The 22207-nt window shown below is 48.0% G+C and overlaps 1 protein-coding gene across 3 annotated transcripts in view; it reads right to left on the bottom strand.

Moving 5' to 3' along the window:
* The window catches only part of RHPN1 (rhophilin Rho GTPase binding protein 1), a 615089-nt gene that overhangs the window by 462708 nt on the left and 130174 nt on the right, over nt 1–22207 (bottom strand). For all 3 annotated transcript variants that reach the window (XM_078686651.1, XM_078686652.1, XM_078686653.1), the window contains 2 exons: nt 17037–17097; nt 16476–16520 (listed from right to left, as the gene is read on the bottom strand). The gene's annotated coding sequence lies outside the window, so the exon portion shown is untranslated. The remainder of the gene's footprint in view (nt 1–16475; nt 16521–17036; nt 17098–22207) is intronic.

Below are 22207 nucleotides of genomic sequence, written 5' to 3' on the forward strand. Positions count from 1 at the left end.
GGCCCTATTTTATGAGGCAAATCTACTTGAACCCCTGGCACGCTTTCGAACAGACATCAAACATTGGTTCTCCCTCCCCCTCACTCTCTTGGGATGTGCAGCCCTCTTTAAGATGCTAGCCCTACAGCTGTTCCTATATGCGTTGCAAAACACCCCAGACAAGATACCCAACACTTATTTCACTAACATTGAAGGCGCAGTGAACGAGTTGCTATGGGACGGCCGTGCCCCATGGGTAGCCATGAAAAAATGAACTGCAAGGTGGTACGACGGGGGGCATTGCCCACCTGACATTAAACTCTACTACCAAGCATCTCAACTGGTCACAATTAATAAATGGGCACATGGGGCTTATGATGACCCGAATGTCCGCACAGATCACTGGCTTAAGGGACATGGGGGATATAATAGGGCACTGTACACGAGCCCCTGGAAGGTAAATCTCACGGGGCCCACTGTGTGTACAGTAGACACATGTCACAGGGTTAACAAGCAACTGAGCTGGCATAACAAACTACACGAGCCACACCACTTTGGAAACCAGATATCTTGGGTCATCTCAGCACCTGTCCAGGGTTTGATAAATGGGACCTTATTGGTATCTCAACAGTGGGGGATATGTGAATCTTGGGGATGCTGGCTACTTTCGCAGAGCTCCAGCAAAAATACAAACTTGCACAGACTGAAGCATTTTGATACCTACAAATTAGCCACGCTCTTAAAGCGGTTCTGCCTAACGATGGCCCTCTGCCTGAGGCCTCTCCAGTGGAAGACAGGTTGTTACTTGTCCCTATGAATAAAAAAGCTATATCACTCACGTACAAAAAACAACTTAATAATCGCCGGGACCCCTTGTTACGCCTGAGGCAACATTGGGAGTCTGACCTGGGCGAACTCAACGATTATGAAAGGAGGGACGCTCTGGCCTCTCACAGGGAGGTGGCTATCCCCATGAGAATTGAAGCTCCTCCACCGAGCGTACCTAGATGCAGAGATTTTAGTCAAAATAGGTAAGAGAGATGACCCTCTGTGCCTTAGACACCGTCACCAAAAGGGAACCTTTTTCCACACTCTCTGGGATTTTCCAGTTGTAAGAACCTACTGGGTTGAAGTCACCAAGCAAATGGAAAGGGCGGGAGGCAAGACTCTGAAGGCCACACCGCAGATCAGCCTATTGAACATCTGAGATGCCACTAACCTCACGCAAACTGAGAAAACATGGGCCTCACTGGGATGGGCCATTACTAGACGAAATATCGCACAGAAATGGGGGGTTGGGGTGGTCCCCGCTGTGCGTGACTGGGCAGCAGATATGGATAGAGCAATGATAGCTGAAAAAGAAGTCTTCAAATAAAGGCGATGGCCCAAGAAGTGGAATTGTAAATGGGGCGGGTGGAACAGATATAGAGGTAACATATGCTTGTCTCCAACAATCGAAATGCGACGTGACTGACTCAAAATTGTAACTATATCTGACATGGATACTGTGACTTTGAAGGGGGATAAATAACATGAATGTCTATAAGTCAACTACTGCACATCATATATATGTATGCTGTGAACTTGGTGTAATGGTGTATTTCAATTAATGATTGTGTCTGGTATTGATAATGTTATTTTACACGGAAATGTGTAAAGTGCTTCCCGAATGCATATATGATTGTACTGTGACCTTGATAGCACAGCAGTATTGCATCTTTAAGTTTACTTCGATCAATCAAAAGATTTATAAAGAAAAAAAGTTATTTGCCTAAAATTGCAGGGTGTTAAGCCGATGCAGAAACTCGAAGATGGTTCCCCAGCTCTAAATTTGGCAGCTCTGGCCGGTAGATAACATCCACTCCTTATCTGTCCTCCACCATGGGGGTGGAGGTTAAGAATGAAGACAGCGTTTGCCAGACCCCATGCAAATGTTCCCAATCTTTGGGGGGAATTGTTGGGGGGGGGGGGGTGTGGGGGCAAGGAAAAGGGTAAGCTTAAAAAAAAAGCACAAAGTGGAAGTGGTGTCCTACCCTGGCAGAGGGGCCAATAAAATGGTTATGCCCCCCCCCTCCTCCCCCCAGGGGTTGATAGGCGATTTGCCTCTCAGGGGACAGGCAGAAAGCCCAATGCAAAACAACAGTTGATGGACAGAATGCAGAACAATTTCATACATTCACCCCAGTACAGAGATCTGGGCCTAAATCCATCGTTTTTTTGCACTCTACACCACCCCAGTTTAGACATGGCCATATGCAAATCAGCCTTGACCCTGTGCCTCATGGGAACAGTCCAGCCCGAACTGCCAAGCCATGTCTTTCCTGGACCGGATTCAAGCATCTTAGGACAGGTTTCTGGCTATCAGCCGTCTTCAGCCAGGATAGCTTGACTCCAGTGGTGTGGAGAGCATGGGACTCACGTCTGAGCATACCCATCCCACTCGGGGTGACAAATGCAAAACAACAGTTGATGGACAGAATGCAGAACAATGTCATACATTCACCCCAGTACAGAGATCTGGGCCTAAATCCATCGTTTTCTTGCACTCCACACCACCCCAGTTTAGACATGGCCATATGCAAATCAGCCTTGACCCTGTGCCTCATGGGGACAGTCCAGTCCCAACTGCCAAGCCATGTCTTTCCTGGACCGGAATCAAGCATTCTAGGACCGGTTTCTGGCTATCAGCCGTCTTCAGCCAGGATAGCTTGACTCCAGTGGTGTGGAGAGCATGGGACTCACGTCTGAGCAGACCCATCCCACTCGGGGTGACAAATGCAAAACAACAGTTGATGGACAGAATGCAGAACAATGTCATACATTCACCCCAGTACAGAGATCTGGGCCTAAATCAATCGTTTTTTTGCACTCCACACCACCCCAGTTTAGACATTACCATATGCAAATCAGCCTTGACCCTGTGCCTCATGGGAACAGTCCAGCCCGAACTGCCAAGCCATGTCTTTCCTGGACCGGAATCAAGCATCCTAGGACCGGTTTCTGGCTATCAGCCGTCTACAGCCAGGATAGCTTGACTCCAGTGGTGTGGAGAGCATGGGACTCACGTCTGAGCATACCCATCCCACTCGGGGTGACAAATGCAAAAACAACAGTGATTTGCATATGGCCATGTCTGAACTGGGGTGGTGTGGAGTGCAAAAAAACGATGGATTTAGGTCCAGATCTCTGTACTGGGGTGAATGTATGACATTGTTCTGCATTCTGTCCATCAACTGTTGTTTTTGCATTTGTCACCCCGAGTGGGATGGGTATGCTCAGACGTGAGTCCCATGCTCTCCACACCACTGGAGTCAAGCTATCCTGGCTGAAGACGGCTGATAGGCAGAAACCGGTCCTAGGATGCTTGATTCCGGTCCAGGAAAGACATGGCTTGGCAGTTCGGGCTGGACTGTTCCCAGGAGGCACAGGGTCAAGGCTGATTTGCATATGGCCATGTCTAAACTGGGGTGGTGTGGAGTGCAAAAAAACGATGGATTTAGGCCCAGATCTCTGTACTGGGGTGAGTATATGACATTGTTCTGCATTCTGTCCATCAACTGTTGTTTTTGCGACAGGCAGAACGCCCACCAGTAATGTCAAAATAACATCATAACAAAGGAAAGGATGGGGTTGCCCACCTAGGCTTTGAGTCATACCCTCAACCCAAAAGGGCCAAAATAGTCTTTCTGCCCTGCTGCGTGGCACATAGGTGGTTTATCCTGATTTGGGCATTGCCTGTAATCTGCAACAGGGGGGTGGGGAGAAAGCCCACTAGACATCAGGGCTTTTACATTTGGGCAAAACAAAGGGATGTTGGTGTCCACCGTGACATTGGACCATGACCCCACCACAAAAGGGGCAAGCCAGTACTGGTGTACCCTTGTAAGTCCCTAGTATATGTTATAAAGTTATAAAGTTTTTGTATAGCGCCTATCACCGCCGGTCTCTAAGCGCTTAAACAGAAAGAACATAACATGCTGTCACCCCAAAACCCTCTGCCATCTCTGATTAGGCCGGAAGTATTGCCTTTTTAAATAAGTATGTCTTCAATTTCTTCCTGAAGGAAAGTAGCTGTGAATCTTCCTTCAGACTGGCCGGTAGCTCATTCCAAAGTTGCAGAAGAATCACCGAGAAAGCTCTGCCTCCTTTAGTTTTTAGTTTAAATCTGGGTTGAGTCAGATTGGAGGTCTGACCTGAGCGCAGAGTTCTGCCCGGAACATACCTCCTCAGGCGCTGCTTAATGTACTCTGGGGCTTTACCAAAGAGTGCCTTATGGGCCACACAGAGACATTTAAACTGAACCCTGAACTTCACAGGCAGCCAGTGCAGCTTCCAAAGGAGTGGGGTTGCATGTGAGTTTCTCGGTAGAAAATCAATCTAGCTGCGTCGTTCTGCACGACCTGCAGCTTCCTCAGCAACTTCTGTGGCAAACCAAGATACAGAGCGTTGCCATAATCTAGCCTCGAGATGACTGTAGCAGAGACGATGGTTTGTAGGGTGGAGGCTGAAAGAATAGGGGTCAGCTTGCGTAATTGCCTCAACACACCCGTGCAAGAGCCTACCACAGCCGAAACTTGAGGGGCCATGGTAAGATCTGCATCGATCTTTAGACCTAGACTTTTTACCACCGTACCGGGAGTAGGAGTTTTTCCTAATTCTGGGGGCCAGTACAGATCACCCCAAGGATTTGCCTGGTTGGTGAACACCAGTACCTCCGTTTTCTCAGCATTCACCTTCAAGAGGTTGTTGGTCATCCAATTGACCGTGAATCTGAGCAAGTTCCTCACTGACTCCTGAGCCTCCCTTGTATCCTCCAGCTGCACCAGCAGCTGGGTGTCATCTGCGTAGTTCAAGATTTCACAATTCCTACGCATGAGCTCCTCCATCAGTGGTTTTAGGTAGATGTTAAAAAGTAAGGGGGAAAGTGCGGACCCTTGGGGCACACCCCATGTCACCTCACTAATCCCTGACAGCTGATCCCCCATCTGTACCCTCTGAGTACGTCCGGACAGGAAGGATTCTAGCCAATTGAGCGCCTGTCCTATTATCCCCAGCATAGCGATACGGTCCAGCAAGATGGTATGGCTGACCGTATCAAAAGCTGCCGACAGGTCTAACAGAATCAGGGCGCATGGCTGTTTCTTATCTGCCCTGACTCTCAGCTCGTCGGTGACCGTGGCCATAACTAGTTCTGTACTATGCTGTGGCCGGAAACCAGCCTGCCTGGCATGGAGTAGATGGTGTTCCTCCAGAAAGCTGGCTAAGGTGTTCAGGACGTGTTTTTCTAAGATCTTACTCAGGAGTGGCAGCTGGGAGATAGGCCTATAGTTTCAGTATCTTAACATCAGCTCCCGCTTTCTTGAGGAGTGGGGAGACTCTAGCTTCCTTCAGCTGGGCTGGAAGGTAGCCCGCTTCTAGTGAGGCATTCAGTAGACTCACTAACTGAGACTGAATCCCGGGCAAGGCCAGTTTAAAATTTTTCGGGGGGCAGGGATCTGTGCTAGAACCTGATTTGACATGGCCGACAAGCTCCACCAGTCGCTTTTCATTAATATATGGGAAGTTGTTCATGGTCCCAGTTTGCAGCTGACTATCTTGGCAGGATGGCAAAGACGGTCCAGCTGGGATCGTAGTAATATCCGTCAAGATGTCCTGTACCTTCTGGAGAAAAAAGCCTTGAAAGGTATCGCAATCGGGTTGATCACCCGCAAGACTTTTCTGGCCCAGCTGCGTAAGTTCCCTTAAAATCACAAAGGTCTCCCTTTGTTTGTTTGTAGCCTCCCTAATTCTGTTCTCATAAAAGGCGGATTTCCTCGCCAGGATGTCCATCTTGTAACTAGCAAGAAGTGATTTAAAGGTTAGTGACACTGCTGGACAGTAATTGAGTCTCCACCTTCTCTCTGCCTTGCGGAGGGCTTGCTTCTTTTCCTTGAGAGAGGCGTCAAACCATGGGGCTCCCTTTCCTTTTGTTCTAGTCCTCTCCATTCGCTCCGGGGCAAAGTTATCTAAGGCGGCCCGGATCCAGGTCATCAGGGCAGTAGTGTCAGAGTCCAGGTTCATCTGTGTCATCTTGGGGGGGGGAGAAGAGAGCAGGGTCGATATTAGGGAGTTGGCCTCAATCTTCTTCCAAGACCGAACTTTCCTCCGCATTTGCTTTGAGGCAGCCGGCAAGGGATCTCCCGGAACCCAGCACTTGATCAGAAAATGATCTGACCAAATGCAAGGGCTAACTTCAGTTATTTCCATATGGGACAGGGAGGACCAAACAAGGTCAAGTGTGTGGCCCTTCACGTGAGTAGGACCCATTACTAATTGTTGTAGGTTAAATGTAGAGAGATTGGTTTCAAACTCTGTCTCAGTGGGCTCTCTGGGAACCTTATCCCAATGGTAGTTGAAATCACCTACCACTATAAGGGACTTATATCTAGAGGCCAAGTCTGTCAGCAATTCAAAAAAGGGGTCATTAAATTCAGGTGAGTTCTGAGGTGGGCGATATACTAGCAACAGCAGGATGCATGAGGATTTAAGTGAAATTTGTATCCCTAGCAGCTCTGCGCAAGCACAATTTTCTGCAACAATCTGTGTCACCTTAAGACTCTTTTTGAACAGGATGGCAACACCTCCCCCTCTGCTGTCATTAGGGCGGTTGTACCAAAGTGCATCGAAATCAGGAGGCAGGGCTGCTAGAACGTCAGGTGTCGATGACGTGCCCAGCCAAGTCTCTGAAAGAGCAAGGATGTCTATCTCGCCCTCCGCCAAAAGCGAGAATACCTCTAAGTGATGCTTTTGCAGAGAGCGTGTGTTTAACATTGCAATAATGAGGCCTTGAGTCCTGGTATGGGTGAGTACATCCTCTCCCTGCAACAAAGCCTCTGACCGTAGTTTGGCTAGGGTTATCCCATCTAACACAGTATTGCTTGTGTTGAGAGCCCTAAGGGTATCGGGCGAATATATACATGGTCGGCCAGGGGGGGTGGCCCCTGGGCCCGTCCTGGCCCGGACGGGCATAGACGGGCTTTCCTCTGGCGCTCCTCCGGCGCGCCGCTGCGCGCTTGCATACTGGACGTATTAGTAGTGTGTGGCTAAGGGTACTCGCAAAGACTATAGCGCTAACCCCCGAGACGTCTTGTCAGCGTCTCTAGCCCACACCTAAGATGGCGGTCGGGCGTGAGGCGGCGTGGAAATCACCCGAATGGTGAGCTGTGCTTAACTCTTAATTAAAGTGCAGGCAATGCGGAGTTCCGGGAGAACGTGAATTACACAGTGACAGCAAGAATTTTTTTTAAAATTGAGGCGAAGCAAATACAAATTTTTAAAAGGAGCAGGTACACCGCCACTTTAAAAAATAGCAGCAAGAAATTAAAGGCAGCAGCAGCAAACAGTTCTTATCCTAACCAGCGCACTCGCCAACTGGTCACCTATATAGTCTTTGCCTAAGGGCACTCGCAAAGACTGTAGCGCTAACCCCCGAGACGTCTTGTCAGCGTCTCTAGCCCACACCTAAGATGGCGGTCGGGCGTGAGACGGCGTGGAAATCACCCGAATGGTGAGTTGTGCTTAACTCTTAATTAAAGTGCAGGCAATGCGGAGTTCCGGGGGAACGTGAATTACAAAGTGACAGTGACAGCAAGAATTTTTTTTTAATTATTGAGGCGAAGCAAATACAAATTTTTAAAAGGAGCAGGTACTCCAACACTTTAAAAAATAGCAGCAAGAAATTAAAGGCAGCAGCAGCAAACAGTTCTTATCCTAACCAGCGCACTCGCCAACTGGTCACCTATATAGTCTTTGCCTAAGGGCACTCGCAAAGACTATAGCGCTAACCCCCGAGACGTCTTGTCAGCGTCTCTAGCCCACACCTAAGATGGCAGTCGGGCGTGAGGCAGCGTGGAAATCACCCGAATGGTGAGTTGTGCTTAACTCTTAATTAAAGTGCAGGCAATGCGGAGTTCTGGGGGAACGTGAATTACAAAGTGACAGTGACAGCAAGAATTTTTTTTAAATTATTGAGGCGAAGCAAATACAAATTTTTAAAAGGAGCAGGTACTACAACACTTTAAAAAATAGCAGCAAGAAATTAAAGGCAGCAGCAGCAAACAGTTCTTATCCTAACCAGCGCACTTGCCAACTGGTCACCTATATAGTCTTTGCCTAAGGGCACTCGCAAAGACTATAGCACTAACCCCGAGACCTCTTGTCAGCGTCTCTAGCCCACACCTAAGATGGCGGTCGGGCGTGAGGCGGCGTGGAAATCACCCGAATGGTGAGTTGTGCTTAACTCTTAATTAAAGTGTAGGCAATGCGGAGTTCCGGGGGAACGTGAATTACAAAGTGACAGTGACAGCAAGAATTTTTTTTAATTATTGAGGCGAAGCAAATACAAATTTTTAAAAGGAGCAGGTACTCCAACACTTTAAAAAATAGCAGCAAGAAATTAAAGGCAGCAGCAGCAAACAGTTCTTATCCTGATGGTATTAAGGGACCCAGGGCATAGGTACACAAGGAGTCCCCCATGAGCTGAAGCATGCATTCTGCCACCAATGGGAGATCACTCAAATTGTGACTACAGGACTGCCATTTTAGTCTGTGTAAGCTGGTGCTAGCAACACTTACGACTGATATAAGTTTCCTTATATCTGAGGTAACTGCACTTAAACATATAAGTCACCCCTAAGGCAGGCCTTTCAATCCTGAAGGCAGGGTGCTCGGTTATAAGTGTGAGGGTGCCCCTGCAGGAGCAGGACACTCCTACAACACACGGCGTCCATTCTCCTGGGTTGTAAGTGCATCAGCCATTACGATATATAGAGTGGGCATGCATCAGTACGCGATTGTTATATCTAAAGTGGCTGTAACGAACCCTGTCGTGTTTGGCATCAAACATGTTGGAATCATAATCCGACACCAGCTCCTCTGGGAGGCCCTCAGTGCTCCTGGTACTAGTCTTCTAGAACCGAACAGCAAACTATGGCTGCTGCCGGCCAGAGACACGATTTTGCCCAGGACAATAGGTTTCCTGTCACAGGGAGGTGTGACCATCTCCCAGACAGGACTTAGTGTACTGGGATAGGGTGGGGTGCTTGCCAACACCAATAGACTGCTTTGAAGGGCACATTTGGTGCCCACTTGCATACTCCAGTTAGAACCAGTTCAGATTGCTGCTGGCTCACGCTCTGGCATCAAACTGGACAAAGGACTTTCTAGTCCCTCCTGTGGAAGGGACCCCTGAATCGTCCCAATCCTTTGCTTAGGGTACTTAAGGGCGTACCTGTGGGTCGTTCCTTAGATTCGTCGTGGGACAAGATTCAGATCCAAAACCTCTTATCTTCAACCGTCTGGGCACTTTGGACTTCAATTTGGGAACTGAGACTGCAACTGGGAAGACTTCTGCTACTCCTGGTTTGACATCCTGCCAGTCTTCTGCGCCATCTGTGCCTGTGTTCCATACAGGTTCTTATACAGAACTGTGGACCTCCAAGACACCCAAAGGAATCTCCCTTGAAGTGAAGGTGTCACTTCCCTGCATCTGCAGGCACAACAAACAAAGCTGACCGGTCTGATGTTCCTGAGCTCCTACTGACTCGGAAATGTTCAGCAACACAGGTCGTAGTTCTGCAACTCCCTCGAGGCTTGCACTGTCTTCACAGCAAGTTTGAAGCCAGTATCCCTTGTCAGAACCGCCTGAGCAGTACCTCACAGTGTACATGCATTGAGCTGCCGTTGCCAAGGCTTGTTGACCCTCTTCACCAGAGATCTTCAGGCTCCAAGAAGCTCCAGCCTCAAACATCTTCTGCAACCAAGATCTTCTCCTGCACCGTGGGCCTTCATCCTTTGGTGAGCTTCTCTTGCAACTCCTGTGCCTCCGGCCCATGGGTCCTCTCGAGGGTCTTGTTTGGCTCCAGTGAGCTCCCCTTCTTACTCTGGACCTACTCTAACTTAGCTGCTCGTGGTGAATCACTTGGACCTTGCTCGTTCAGACACTGCACCTTTTTTGTTTACTATGTTTTTTGCCATTGCCAAGGCTTGTTGGTGCTCCCGACGGACGCCGACCCCCTGACTCTTGACATCCGACGTGGGACAGATCGTGAACAGCTCCTGGTCTTCCACAGCGTTGTCTGGTCTACACAGCTGCAACTTCAAGGACACCGTTAACTCTCCTGCACCTCAGACATCTGTGGGCATTCATCTTCTGTGCCTTCTGGTTATTCCTGAGTGACATAGACTCTGTCCCCTCTGCTTGCAGGTACCTCTCATCTTGACTACACTTTTGGGATCCACCAGAATCTCGCACCTTCTTTGCCAGCGGCATCCTCACAGAAGTCCTCCATTGTGGTCTACGGCGGTTTCCGACGTCACTTCGCACCTATGCACCAGGATTGCCTCATGTAGATATCATGGTTCCTGGAGTATCCACGGGTGGGGTGACTCTCCAACCTTCTATCTTCCACTGGGTTTCTTCAGGGTCCTCTGGGAAGGGTCCTTCTTAAAAACTGCAACCCCGACATACCCATTGACTTGTTTGAGCACGCGGTTGTGTTCCCACTCTGCACATGGACTCCGTGGGGTGTACTTACCTTGGGTGGCTCCCTGGGTACCCTACTCTTCTACATCTTCTGGGTCCAGTCTCAACTTAGTTTGTGGTTCACATTCCCCTTTTTTGTGTATGATTTGAGACCACTGTGTATTTGTGCTACTTATGTGTTCTATTATCAAAGTATTGTGTGTTGTGGTTATATCTCCGGGTAGGAGATATTGCAATGCGTTAGTGAGTGTTTATAATAAATACATATTTTTATAACTACACTGTATGGTTCTTTTTCACTTAACCTACACCATAAGGAAAAAAAGCTGCTTTACGCTCCTTCTGGACTAAGTCTGAAGGCTGCTCTCCACCGCTATCACTTAGGTTGTGTAAGGCCACTAAAATCACCATAAGGGTTGTCTGGATTAGTGCAGGGTGCTACACTTACCTAAGTGTGTACAATATACTAAGCCAGCCTCCCTCTTAACAAACAAAGAAGAAAGCAAAAGGTCTAACTACAAAGTAATGGGGGAAAATAAAAGACAATAGTCTTGAAAGTATAGAACAGACAGATAATAAACAACAATGTATTATTCAAGTGTAGTGTAGTTCCTATATTCCCAATAGGCTCTGCGCATTGGAACAACATAAACGATAGTGTAGACGTAGGACTGAGGTCGACTAGGTCTCTATTGAATATGTTAGACTTAATTATGAATGCCAGCTAGCTCAGAGGTCACTAGAAACTTTCTCGAGTAACCAAGAAGGTGTTAACGTTCCTGAATAGACAAGAAGGGATTAGTTTCTGACAACCGCATAAACATGACAACTTTGCTCCCTCCAGAATAAGGAGTATATCTCCAGAGTCGCGGAAACAATAGATAGCTATTTCACCCAGTCAATCGTGCATACTTAGTTTCACCAGAAGTGCAGAGAAACAGAGACGGGCGTTTTCAATAAAAGAGGTTATTTATGGAACAGTCTTCTTTCTCATGCAAGAGAAGTGCGTTGCCACAATTGCAATACTTATCATAAAGTAAAGTGCGTACAGTAAAAGGAGTATTACAAAGTAATACTGTAAAAGCATGGTATGGTTTCTGAGCCATACGGTGTTTAAAATGGTTAAAATACATACAATAATAAAATCATAACTAAACGTACTCAACTGGTGCTTCTAAGATACGCCTACCCCGGTGTACCTAACCTAAGCCTAGTACGTGGGAAGGTGTAAGAGAGCTACGGTTTGAGTTAAGATAGTTTTGCCAAGAATCTGAATCAAGAATTATCTAGGGGGCTAATTGCCTCCATACCTTGTTTATAGAATGAAGGAGGTCTTGTATCTCATTCTCAGGACTCTAAGTCCCAGTAACCCGCGAGGGTGACAGGGAAACACTGGAGCTGGATTTCTCGGCAGGAGAAAAGACAGCGTCTCTCTCAGTGCGTCAATGGGAGGGTCGGCTTCCTTCGGCACTCGCTTCAGCAGGGCGTCGGGCAAGTAGATAGCCGATCTGCTCCAAACCACCGTGTGTTTTGCTAAGGCAGATGCTGGTATATTTATACCTGGAAGGTGCCGAGTTTGACGTAAGGTTGGACATAAGTCGTCATTAAGAACTCGCAGTTCTTTCAGGACTCCAGGAGTTCTAGGACAAATCAATACAGAAGCAGGGGGAATTCCCGGGTTGCTGGAGGCTTGGTTTGTTTAAGAACACGTTGTGCTTTCTAGGAGTCTATGGGAGTAGCCTTGCCGTATTTGGACTGCATTGGCTATGACGTAATATGGGTATGATTCTTATGCCTTTATAAGGATATGATTCGATATAACCACATGAGGGCATAAATCGGGAATATTTAAATAGGGTCCTAGATACGTTTACAACACAAGTACACAGTCATGAAACTTTCTGGGGAGGACAACAGCTCTTCCCCCACAAGTGGTAACAGGGGGATTAGCATTCTCAGAAGGCATCTCAGATTGTGCGTTATTTGATTCGAAATTAGTTAGAAGTCCAAAAACAACATTAGTGCCAGAAAGACTCGCTTTGCTCTGGGACAGTCAAAACGCTTTTATCTTTCACGTGGGTAAACAAAGTGTCATCACCAACATCCTATTTCCCATCTTCCAATGTTAAGTACTTTACACCCTCTATTGCAGTTCTGCCATCTGCCATCATGAGTACTTACTGAATTTATACCTAATCTTACTACCCAACAAGAACCCATACACTTTTCAGAACCCTTTTGCGTGTGGTGTGAGGTTATAATTCTGATCATGTTGCCTACTTTGAAGTTGGGTTTTACACAACCTTGACATAACTCATTAGGCTTCTTGTTCTCGTCTTTGCTTGATATTTGCTCACACCATTCTTCTGCTCTGATTACCTTTCAGCAACCTTGTTTTCCATCATACCACATGCTCATCTAAGCCGGGCAATGGAAGGTAGCCATCCGCAAAAAAGAAAAATGGCATCTCATTTTCACCGAGAGTGCTGTAGGCCTGTGTACCCAAATTATCATCCACAGGGCATCATGAATGTTGACCCTATTAGCTAATGACCGTTGTATGTAATCATTAAATATTCTTTTAGCCCCCTCTGCTTGACCACTGGCCTGTAGATGGTACAGAGAAGTCCTCTTGTGCTTAATTACATTGTCACTGACAAAAATTCAGATACTGCATGAAGTAAATTGTACTCCAATATATGTAACCAGAACTGCAGGGAAACCTCTTGTGAAAATATCCTTAAAGTTCACTGTGAGAAGTTGGCCTGATATGCAGTGCTCACTATTCTAGTGATCACTATGTATCAGTCCAAACGACCCTTATTGATGATTGGTTGTAAGTCAACCTGATAGACCAGCTATCCTAGTAGCATGGACGAGAGCAGTCTTTAGGCTAAACTCTAGAGGGTGTGTTAAGCCAGCTGTTTTACCATCACATTTACCCTTTGAACACCAAGTGAAAGGACACCACACAAGTTGTTATGAAAATAAAAGTATATTTATTTATAACACAACAACCCTGGACTCTTTATGAGGACAGGGTGCTAAGCACAATACAAAACTCTTAAAGAAATACTTAAAGTCGCACAATTTACACAAATGCCCGAGGGGCACGAAAAACCATATACTACAAAAGTGGAATGCGAATTACTAGCAGGTAAGTAACTATTCTCAGAGGCTTTGGGATCGCTAGTACTAGACTACTGAACCTTTAGATTACTAGCAGGAGGCCTAGGGAGATCGGGTGCAGAGTGTGCACTCTCACGCGGGATGCGGAACAAAGTCTATGGAGGCTAGTAAATGCAAAGTTAGTGTTATCGGACGAATCCGACTAGGTAGAGCTGAAACGAAAAAGGATCTGGACACTTAGATAGTTAAGCTATGCTGGAGCACCGAAATGCTTAGGTTACCTAGCCCAGGGGTTGCGGCTGCATAGGTCTGAAAAGACGTCGGGAATCCTCGTTGCAGTCTATGGAGCCTGAAAGAAGAAGTTGCTGGCAGGCGATCAGTGATGAAGTTCGATGTGATCCAAGCCTGGATCGATGAAGATGGAGACCTGTAAGCAGAGGGGACCAAGTCCTGAATCACTAGCCAGTGATTAGGTGGGCACCAGGATGGCACCGGGCGAAGTCACCTCGACCAGGTGAGTGGGCGACGCTGGGCTCTGCAGTCTCTCGGACCAGGAGGCGTTGTCGGCGACCAGGATGGAGATGCGAGCTGTCCCACGGTGGTATCTGCTGTCGACGTCGCTGGACCCAGGATTGGGGCAACAACTCTTGGCAAATACAAGCCCACACGGTGGACTCAAAATGGCGTCTGGAGTGGACCAGGAGGGTCCGGGGTGCTCCTCTGTTGGAGGGGAGCAAGGGCCAGTCTGGAGCAACCAGACCAGCGGTGTTGTCGTCGTAGTTCGTCGTCAGAAGGGCCACTAGCCAACGGGCAAGTGTCCTGGACAACGCGGTGAGCAGCAAAGAGCAGAAGGGCCCCACGCAGATCTCGTGGATGCTGGAGGGCTGGACTTCGGTGCTGGAGCTGCTCAGGGTCGGGGCTTCTCAAACCGCAAAGCACTCACTCAAGGATCCCTCGGTGGTCGTGCTGGGCAAGCGTCGTGCAGTCTTGAAGATGGCCGGTCCCTCGAGGTCTCGTCACACCCACGAATCTCAGCTGGGCTGATGATGCAGGTAGAGGCCCAGGTGCCAGGGAAGCCGGTTCTCGTCGAGCTGGGCAGTCTTGATCCGGAGGAGAGACTTACAGCAAACCGCGATGCTTGGTTGGTGCCTGCTGGTGCAGGGTGACTACTCCTTAGCCACAAGGGAGAAATCTTAGGAAGAAGTCTTGAGTTCCTTTCGTAGAAAGTAGTTTCAGGATTCAAAGATGATCTAATTTGGAAGGGGGCCTGCTCCTACCTTTATCCTGAGAAAAGGGGCTGGCACGCGACTAAGTCCTGCCCTATGGGTGGGACTAGGAGGGGGGTGGTTACACCCCTCTCCTTTGTCCGTTCTCTCCCCAGCTCAGGGGCTGGTGTGCCCCAGGAACTGGTTTGAGCCGGCATATGCACAGTGAGCACCGGGGTACCACTTGCAGTCACCTTCCTCTATAGCCCTGCCTACCTGGGATACACAAAACCCTGTCTGGGATGGTGCTGGCACTGCCCCTGACAGGAAACCCTTTGTCCAAGCACTCCTCGCTGGAAGGACTCCCAGCAGCAGGAGGTCAGACTTGTGTCTCGGTGGCAGCATCCATTTTGTGGAGCTGAGGCTATGTTCAACTTTAACCGGGGTTACAGGCTACCAACATGTCTTCTCCCTCTAGAGGGGTGAAATGCTACCCCCGTCGCCAGAACTGGCGAGGGGGTAGTATTCCAAAGCGTATGACACCTTACACGACATGTTTAGATATTGTCAGACCAAAGTTACCATAACTGCGAGGATTATAAGGCACTTAAGAGTATATGGTCTGACGCTATCATGGAAACGGCTAAGGGATAGATCCCGAAAGCCGCAGACAGGCTCAGCTCATGCCAGAGCACTATCTCACACGATTCCAAGCACTCTGCCTCCAGGATTGTTAAGGCCTGCCATAGGAGTGACTGATCGGAGATCTGTGTGCCCATTTTAGGTTTAGATATAGGTATACTATATCTAAAGCAAAGGGTGATTACACCACCTTGCCCCAGCTGTCAAGCAGCTAGTTGTGTCAGTTTAGTTAGTCAGCCCAGGGGTGGCATAATACATGCTGCAGCCCCTGGGAGACTTCTGGGTGCACCTCTGCCCTGGGTACAGGGACTTGGAGAGGGCCCAGTGCCAATTCAGTACCTGGGTACAATTTGGAATAGAGAGAACAGCTAGGCTGTGGGTCTGATTAGCAGGCCCACAGCCAGGGAAAGTCGTAAACCAGTGAAGCAAAAAGCAAAAATCTGGGTGATCATAGGATTGCAGACCCTACTCTCCTACATTCACCACATTGTTAGTGGTAAGATCTTCTACAAAATACAACTTTAATCACTTAACAAACAGACAATGATGGAAATGCTATATCAATACTCCTTCATAAGCCTGTAAAAAGGCCCCATAAAATCCATTCCCAATGTATGCCAGGCTGAATTAGGGTTCGCTATAGTTTGTAGTGGTGCCTTGTGTTCGAAATGATTTATCTGCAACGCTACAAAGCTCCAGGACCGTATCGACCATTCTTCCACTGTATCTTTGCCTGACAACAAGAAATTGTCGATGCCTTCTCTTTGCTAAGTTAATATACTGTGTGCACCAATACAACCAAACTATGTCTTAGTGTCAGGGACTCCAAAACTCAGAATGCACTTGCAAAGGGAATGTTTGCAATGTCCCCAAGTGTAGACAAAACTGCTGTGTTTTCAAGACAATGAGGCCCTTTAACAATGATATGTGTTGTGTAGTGAAGTTTGGATCCTTGTGGGTCCAGTGCAGCTTGCAGTGTGAAAGGAATTAAGTCTTACCTCACGGCGTCGGCTTCTCCTGTTGCATCTACACCGTCCTGATATCTGAAAATGGAAATAAAGACTGAAGGAGGCTTGCCAAGTGGGCACTGGTTCCATAACTTCACCCTTAAACCACAGTCCCTGGGGAAGTGAACAGATACGTGGGGGGCTATGCAAGACGTTTGATGGAAGAGAAAGGAAGGATTCTAAGAGAGATAGCAGAAACCTTAAACCACAGTGGGAAAATTGTATTAAACTGAGTAGACAACCCAGAAATAATGGAGCTAACCGACATACATCGCCGGCACCAAACCCCTTAAACTAGCGTAGGGCCCAAAGTGCTTTTATACAGCGAACAAAGCCATCCTCTAAAGACAGGGGCCTTTAATATGGCGTAGGCCAACCATTTCCATTTCTTCATTGTTTTATCCCATCAAGTTTGCAGTTAGTTGAGGAAAATGTACCTGGTGCACCTACAGCCAATGCAATACTTAGGAAACCCTTATGGAAAACTAGCTAACATATAGAAATTAAAAAGGATAGAAAAAGGGGAAGAAAATACAGGCGAAGCCCACTTACTTAAGCACTATTTCTTTACTCTGAGGGTGGGTCGACGAGCATCCGGTCTATCTAGGAAGACCTAAAAAGGGGAACAAACAGAAGGGTCATACCCATGAAGCCAATGCCTGGCCCACACCCCTGTACAGTCAAAGGGAAAGAGACACTAAACAAAAGCCAGTACCATTTTTTCTTTTTTGTTGTGCTCTTTTTTTGGGCTACAATTCATAACCATTCAAAGGCATGAATAAATAGACTCAACAACAAGCAAGCCTCATCCCTATTGTTGCATACAACTAAACTTTCACACATTGCAAGCACAATCATTACAGAAGGTAATTTAGGACTTCATCACCCAGAAAAACTACTGCCGCCAGCTTGCGTTTGGCCCTATTATCAACAGAACCACATTCAAGTACGCATTTCTCAGAATGTGTTAGGCATAGTATAGGAAAGAGTTTATAGACAGCCCTCACTTGAAGGTGTCCTGGAGTAAAGACACTGGGCGGACCAGAATCAACACAGTTCTGGCCTTGTGCAGCTGAGATTCTGGAGTCTGGTAGGGGCATATCTTCTGCCAAGACCTATTAGTGTCCCTGATACCAAGGTTTTGTCAAGTGTATATGAAAATGAAACATGAATTTACACAATTGACATTTTTTGAGCTTTGGATTTGAAGTACGATTTCCAAGATGAAAAGTAAAGTGTCATTCGATTTTAGTCATAGTGGAAAGACATTTAGTGTTACAGAAAACTCAAGACCGAGTTTCTGTTTCTGAGACCTGAGAAAAGCATCTTCTTTCACAAAGTGAGAGACAAGCAAAAGGAAATCAACAACTGTTTCTCACCTATGTGACTTAAACTTGAGAAGTTTGCATATGCAATGGATGCTGAGGTTGTGAAGAGAACAACCCACCCAGTACAACCAGGGAGAAGAAGAGCCTCTCTTTCTCTCAAGACTGTAAAGTGATGGAGTGAATACAGAGGGCGAAAAGAAGTTGGTTTTTGTGAAATAATCCTGTGCCAGCTCTCCCTGACATCATCTGCTTTCTCTTGTCTGCCCAGGCTCGATGACCATTCACTTAGCTTAGAGCGAGTGCTCTGCCCGATCTGTCTGCTCCTGTGCCCGACTGCCTCCTATGCCCTCTTTGGATTGTCCCACTGATTATTACTGTTGTAATTACTGTTACCCAATCAATCCCACTGTTTGTACTGTCATTTCTGCAGTGTCAGTCCGCCCCTTGAATTGTTAGTATTGCTAGTTCGCCTCCTTTTGTTCTAAGATAGTTCCTGGCTTCTGTATTAACATGCCCTCGCCCTCTCCACGCCGCTCATTAGCAGGCCACTTTTAGCCGCCAGCCAAATTGCCTCCATCTAGCGTCCCTCCCTCTCCCAGGAGCTACTTAATGGTGGCTGTAGCGCCTGCAACACCGAAGCCCCTGCAGCACTCTCATGGCCGATCCCAACCTGGATGCACAACTCCAGTTCATGCTGCTCAATGTCTGATCCCTCAGCAAACAGGCCACAGAAACCTGGGACACCATCTCCACCCTCACCCCCAATACGATATGCATCATAGAGACCTGGCTCACACCCTTATCGATGCCATACATTGCATCGGCAATGCCCCATGGCTAGAAGATGATACACAGAGACCGTCCCAACAAGCACAGGGGGGCATCGCCACCATCCACCAAGACACCCTGCAATGCATTATCTCCAAAGATGACATCTCCTCCATCATGGAACATCTCAAATTCCAAATCAGCACGGACACCAAAACTACCATCAGAGGAACTCTCGCCTACAGACTGCCAGGCCTCCCGCTTCTGCAACACCATTGCCTAATTTATCACACCCCTGGCAATCAACTCCAAACACTACATGCTCCACGGAGACCTCAACTTCCACCTCGATGACCCCAAAAACACCAACTCCGCCGACCTCCTGGAGAGTCTGAGAAACATCGGTCTCTAGCAGCTGGTCACTAGACCCACACACAAAGCTAGACACACCTTGGATCCCATCCTCACATTAAGCGATCGAATCAAGTTCTCCCATGTAACTGGAGGGGCGCGGTCTGCCATGCTGCGGAATGGCCGCTCTGTGAGCGAATTCCGCCGGCCGAGGCATTATCCTGCATTAATCCACACAACAAGAGGAGTCTTAGACCTGTTTTTTTCACTTCATCAGAAGCGGTAGACCCGCGGCAACAAGCGGCGTCAATATCTGATGCCTGCACTGCTCACCCGCCGAGATACAAGCCCCGCAGTGCTGTGCGCGGAGGAGAAGGCAGATCCCACGGAGGCGTGGAGCGGCAGCCAAATCTAACTGAGGCCGGGGCTCTGATGAAGGCCTGGGTGGCGCGATGACTGCAGCGCTCGTGACTCCGGACCGCCCACCTGTGCAGGTGCAGGGCGAGACTAGGTGCCACTGTGTCCCTGTCGTGAGGAGAGGTGGATTAATGAGCCACGACACGAAATATCTAGAGGAATCTCCCGCGACCTGAAGACGCCATTTTGCGGGCGGGAGCGACGATCGGTGACCGCCAAAAGCAGTAGTGCGTGCCTGCCCTGTAAGATTAAACGATCCGGTGAAGCAAAATCGGGACACTGTCTTGATCTAAAGGTACATAGCCCCACTGGTCGGTCGGTGTGACCCATTGGACGCCGAGTACGACATCGTGTGAAGGTGCGGGTATACTGATCCGTTGACCACGTTTCATTTTTTTAAATGGCCTGTGAGCTGCTGCTTGCTGCAAGTTGCTAGTTGGTTGTCGCCCTTACAACGCTGGGGTGCAAGAGGTTGCTAATGAAAGAGTACTCAGACCGAACCGCTTACACCTGAGCGCGTACCGTGGCTTGATTATCTGGAAGCAAATAAGGGAAAGTAGTAAGCGATGGCTGGCGCCTTGCGGTGTTGTGTGGTGTGGAGGAGATTTGTGCTCGTCTTGTTTCCGACACATTCTGGGTCGCTGCTATCTGAAAACAATCATGTGGAATGCTATAAGTGTCGCCCCCCTTCTCCCCCACCAAAGCACATAGAGAGGAGAGGTAAAGGTGTAAGTAATGCATGGAAAGCTGCCATATACAATCTGGCCACGGTTGACCCACAAAACGCTGAGGAATACGTGCTGGGAAAGAAGCAGCATATGCGGAGAAGACATTGCAAAACCTATTATTCACTGCGGAGGTGCACACCCTGAAAGTAAGCCATCGGCAAACAAGATGTCAAGCAGCCCAAAATTATCTTTGACCAGAGAAGGGCTACTCGACATACGGAATCGGACCCAGAGTCCGCCGCAGGAGGTTCTACCGAGGGACAACTGGGGGACCAGGAAGAAGACATCTGCACACTCATGGTCGAAATGCGATACAGCCTCCGCACCATTTACGCGAAATTGGACATGTTAACAACCCAAATGGAATCTGTGAAAACCCAGGTTGGTGTTCATGATCATAGACTGGACGTGCTTGAAATTAAACAGTCAGACTTTCATGAATTTCAGGTGGAAACAAAAGACCAACTGCTGCACATGGATAAGTTATTGGGTGCAATCCGTGCCGAAAATAAGGATTTGGAGGAGAGATCGTGCCGTAACAACCTGCGCATCACGGGAATTCCGGAAACTGCAGCAATCACCAAAATGGAGGTGTATGTATCAGAACTGATGCGGGATCTGTTCGCTGCACACCTTTCAACGGTCTTTGCAGTGGAAAGAGCTCATCGCCCTTCGGGTCCCAAACCTCCAGTGGTGGCTTCTCCACGTCCCATCCTGGTGAGACTACTGAATTGCCAAGATTGCGATGCGGTACTGCGCCAGGCGCACGCAATGAGGAAAATAACACATTAAGGGAACCAGGTCTTCTTCTGCCCGGACTTCACTCCAGGGGTACAGGCAGCAACACATATATTCTGAACCCTGCACAGAACGTAGACACTGTATTAAGAGAGTTCATTAAATTTGGCGGACGGGCTGGCATTTCTATAAACTGGGCTAAATCGGTAATATTCTCCCTAACAGACAATACCAAGGCTGTGGCTTCAGAGTTCCTGTTATAATGGGAGGATGAGAAAGTGAAGTATTTGGGAATCAGGATCTGGATCTACAAGAAATATGGAACTTAAACTATGGTAGAGTCATTACTTGGTTGGAAGAGAAGGTTGCCATATGGGCTAAGCTTCCATTATCGTTAGCAGGAAAGATCGCACTGGCAAAAATGTTTGTACTACCTAAATTTCTGTATCTCTTTTTAAATCTGCCGATCATACTTACACACCCGTTCTTTAGAACATTGCGCTCATTGTTAATATCTTTGGTGTGGGTGGGTGGACAGGCTTGAGTATCGTGGGAGCTACTGTCTCTTCCGCTCAAACAGGGAGGCCTGGGTGCCCCAGATTTGAAATGATATGCACTCTGTGCACATGCACAATTTCTGCATTATTGGGTCCACCCAACGCCCTTTCAGCCACACGTGGCTGTGGAAAAAGATGCGGTGGCACCAGTTCCTCTACAGGTGGCGTTGTATCGGACATATATTTATTTATTTATTTAATGAGTTTTATATAGCGCTGGTTAGACCCATAGGTATCAGAGCGCTTTACATTAGGTTACACAATGTTTCAAGAATAATAACAATTACACGTTTCATCAAGTTTAAGCATAACATTTAAAGAGAAAGGAAGGTGCACCAAATAACATTGAGGGGGGAATAGGGGAGTGAGAAGCGAGAATAAGAGGGAAAACACAGTAGGAGAGACGAAGGGAAGTCTGCCCCATGACTGACTGGGTAGGTGTCGGCCGCGGAGGGAATCCACAGCCCGTCTCCCCTATACCTATCAGGTAGCTCCATCGGACATCCGTCAGATAGCTAGGTCTCAGTAGACGAGGGAAAGTTCCCAGAAGAACATCAGATGTGTGACAGGATGGGAACTATAAGCAAGGACGGGAGCGGGCAAAGGTCGAGAGTAGGAAAGAAGAGATGCTTAGAGCAGATAGGGGTTTGGGGGTAGGGTGAAGGGGGAGGAGGAAGATCAGGTCAGGAGAGACGAAGGAGGGTCTGTTCAAAGACCGGCTGGGTAGGTGATGGCCAAGGAGGGAAACCACAACCCATCTCCCCAATAGCTATGGTAGTAGCTCCACCGGGCATCAGTCAAATTGGCTAGGTCTCAACTGTCAATGCGGAGGACAC

The sequence above is a fragment of the Lissotriton helveticus genome, chromosome 4_1 (assembly GCF_964261635.1).
Source record: "Lissotriton helveticus chromosome 4_1, aLisHel1.1, whole genome shotgun sequence".
Classification (NCBI taxonomy): Eukaryota; Metazoa; Chordata; class Amphibia; order Caudata; family Salamandridae; genus Lissotriton; species Lissotriton helveticus.